Source organism: Perissodus microlepis, chromosome 19, assembly GCF_051167445.1.
Source record: "Perissodus microlepis isolate ML-2025 ecotype Zambia chromosome 19, ASM5116744v1, whole genome shotgun sequence".
Taxonomy (NCBI): Eukaryota; Metazoa; Chordata; class Actinopteri; order Cichliformes; family Cichlidae; genus Perissodus; species Perissodus microlepis.
In genome coordinates this window covers 25,399,161-25,403,150 of record NC_140479.1, presented here as the reverse complement: position 1 = coordinate 25,403,150, position 3,990 = coordinate 25,399,161, and positions in this window count along the sequence as shown.

Here is a 3,990-nt window from a genome sequence, read left to right as displayed (position 1 = left end):
GCTCTCCATTGTGTGTTGTGTTCTGTTGTGTGAAAACCATTGTAAGCGTCTGTAGCAGTATGTCCTACGTCAGCACAGAGTTATGTTATGTGACACACGAGTGGTTACGCGCCCCTGGTTTATTGAGCATCATCTCTCACCTTGCTGCTCTTCTTTTTCTGAAGAAACATGAATACGTAACACAAAGCTTTTTTTTCACTAAATAAGCAGACACAAGAATGGAAGAGGTCAGGAGCTGAGCAGCCTGGCGACAAACGTACATGTTTTCAAAGTAAGCATTTAAGACTTTTGCTGCCTAACTTATCAATGATCTGAATAGTTTTATTTTATTTCTTATTTAGCTATTGGATGAATTGATATCACTCCCACACAGTTTCTATGGCTTTTTAGGCTTTAAAATTTTAAAAAGCCCAGTTGAATCCACATTATCATCAGATTTTTATTTTTTATTTTTTGGTAACAAAAAAACGGTGCACTTTCTTTCAAAAATCACATAAAGTTTATTTAGCGAGAGCTCCAACTCCTGCCTTTGAAAGCAGGTTTTTGTTATTTGTTAAGATTAATTAGCTTCATGGTGAGAGAGCAAAAGCTGATCAAAATGCTGAATATGAAATTGCTGAATAACCCATACTGGTTTCAGCCTATATAGTTTTCTATAACTGATGACTGCATGTATGTCAGTATGATTTTTTTTCCTGAATAGTAAGGTCACAGCATAATTGTAGTTTCATACCGTGTGTTCTTTTCAGTACTCTTTTAGTTGGAATTGGCAACAGCATCATAAAGAGAAGGAGTCTATACATTTCATTAATTTCCTAGAAAAAAACAAAACATTGCCTTTACTTTTGTTTCTTTTTCTTCAGTGTGTCATTTGTAGCTGCTATATCATCATTATACCAAGATAAAGCTTAATACTGTTTTTTAAAAAACAAGCAAGAAAAACAGTTTTTTCCTTTTTAATTAGACAAGAAGCTTTCTCAGATTTCCTTGACTTTTGCCCAGAAGAAAAGTTGATATTACTCGTGCTCCATGGTATCTAAGTAGTTTACTTGAACACACACGGCTGCGGTGTGTTTGTAAAAGCCATTCCTCCAGGTTTATATCATATATTTTTTCTGAAATTGTGAAAACTGCAGCTACCATGAAGACGCACTTGAAAAAAGCTGGCTTCCTATTAGAGATGGACTGATCCGATATTACGTATCGGTATCGGTCCGATACTGACCCAAATTACTGGATCGGATATCGGCGAGAAATAAAAAATGTAATCCGATCCATTAAATATCAAAAAAGCACCTCACAAAACTTGCTACACGGCGTAACTCGGCTCATACCCTAGCACGTGGCAGCAGTATGCATCACGTGATAGAGCAGCTGTGTGTATTTGTAGCTTCGCTACCAAACCAGCATTTCATCTCCGAGGAAGTTATCCCAGAGAGAAGTAAAGCAAGTGTGTAAGTTCATCTCTGAATGTTTGTAAAGCATTTTAGCGTTAAGCTTAACAACCGATATATGGAGGGACTGCCTCTCTCTCTCTCTCCTGCTGCTACTTCAATCGTGAAACTGCTTAATGATCAGCTGATCGGCTTTTCTGTCGTGAGTCCGTCTCTCTTCTTAGTTTTTGGCCCACTTCTCACCAGAAAGAGGAAACCAGCGGTTGAACAACAGCAGCACTATTAAGCTTGATAAGCTGTTGTTAGAATTTATTTAATATTACTTTCTACACCAGGATCTTTTTCTACGTAGCTGGTAACTGTGCAGGGGCGGATCTAGCAAAGTTTAGCCAGGGGGGCCGATAGGGCATGAACAGGGAAAAGGGGGCACAAAGACATACTTTTCTTTCTTATTCTCATTTAAAATGTCTAGCTTTTAATAAATAATTATCTGAATCTTACACCCAAAGTTTTAATCTGATGTAAAATATATAGTAGTCCATTACTGTATATAGTAACTGTTAAGTGTAATATACCCTAGTAAGCTATAGTACTTTTTCCTTTGGGAAGATACCATCTGTGCAGTCTGCAATTCTGTTGAAGAAAGATGTTGAATCTATTTAATTATTCTTGAAAAATAATTTATTTCTGTGCATTTTTTCCCCCTGCATCAAATTAAATTTGATTACATTGATTAAGCATCATGAGGTGGAGGGTGGTTCCCTTTTTTTTTTTTTTGCTGGGAGTTTGCAACCCTATTAGTTAGGTTGCTTAATATTTCTGCTAAGTACTCTTTAAAATACCAGAATAGGGAGGATGGAGTAGGTTTAAGTTTATTAGATTGATTGGTTTTGCTGAACTATGAAATATTTTGGGCACAGTGTATTTTTTACATACAGGTATAACAGAATAGCTTTAGTGTTGTTATTTACTTAAACTTGAGTATAAACTTATACAAAATGCAGCAAGATATTAAAAAAAGTTTTATTGATTAAAAAATACACTATATCGGATTCATATCGGTATCGGCAGATATCCAAATTTATGATATCGGTATCGGTATCGGACATAAAAAAGTGGTATCGTGCCATCTCTACTTCCTATATTGTTCTTCTATATTCTTAGCATAATGAGACTGCATGGGTTCATGAGGTTTGGGAAAGGATTCAGCACCATTCACCCACAAAGCACAAACAGCTTCTTTTTTCCCCCTCTGCTAGGTTATTAAGGCATCTTATGACTTTCCTGCCCAAACTGGGAATTATTTTCTGTTTGTCAATGACGATTACTGTAATTTGGCCTCAAGCCTCTTTGCTGTTTTTGTGAAAAGGGTTTCCCTATTCACCACTACCCATGTGAGGAAACGACTATTTTGGGCATGTGCAGTTTGTATAAAGACATGTGTTACAGCTCGGTCTGAGCCTTGTACACTAACACAATTCATCAACAGGTGTGAGAGGAAATAGTTTTTTTTCTCTCTCTCAGCAAGAAGGATGTTACATTTGGAGTGTGTGGGGTAAGTGTGAGAGAACAAAAGTCGCCAGTAAGGGGCATTCAGCCTGCAGGAGGATTTCCTTGCTCAGCAGAGGAAAGAAGAGAGGGAAGCCTTGATGCAGCTGGTTGTGTGGAAGCATTTATACCAGCTGAATTAACTGGACTTGTTTGCTCTGATAATGGTTAACGTTAAAAGATCAGAAAAGCTTCAAGTAAAGTGTAAGGGTAGAATCAACCTATAGTTAATATTCACCTTCACAGGCTGTTTTTATGTAAGAGACCGACAGAAAGAGCCCTTTTGTCAAACAGCCCTTTGCCTGTAAGCTGCTTCTAAAAGACTCTGAAACTTGTGTTTTACAATGAATGCCTGTCACCAAAACGGAAAATGGTAAAGTACTGCATATGCACTAATAACCATTCATGTGAAATCTTAAAAATGTACTTTGAGTAAAGATTAAAGTTGCAGCTTTTTCTTGCTGCTGTGACTTGAATTAGGGAGAAGGAGGAGGGGGAGGAAAGGGAGGGGGTAATAGGGCAGATGCAGGCATATTAGTGGTATGTTGATTTGTAATGGTTTTTCTTTAATCTCTTTGATACCTTTCATTTGAGAAATGGGATGCTTGGCCTTGCCATCAGCAATATTTTATATATATTTTTTCCAACATCATACTTTAATCCCCTTGAAGGATGTTTTATGTAAAACATGCTTTTTGTGCCCTGGAAAGACATTTAATCAAGACTAACCTTGGTATTTTAGTAGCCAATGGTCTAGCTTTGTGGGGTTTAATAATGGAAGACAATTATAGTACTGCTTTCAGTTCTGAGGATCCACTCTTATGGAGAAAAAAAACATTTATTTATAGTAAGATTTTTTTTTCTTTTTTTAGGTGGATTTTTAAAAAGGACTTGTAATGGGAAATGTCTTTCCTTCTTTTTTGCATAAAGCCTGCCATAAGTTGACTTTTCTGCAAAATTTTGGCATTAATAACTCCTCCTCTATATTAGAAAAAAAGTTATTATGGGTGAAATAATCTGCAAAATGCTCAAACCTTTAACAGAGTTA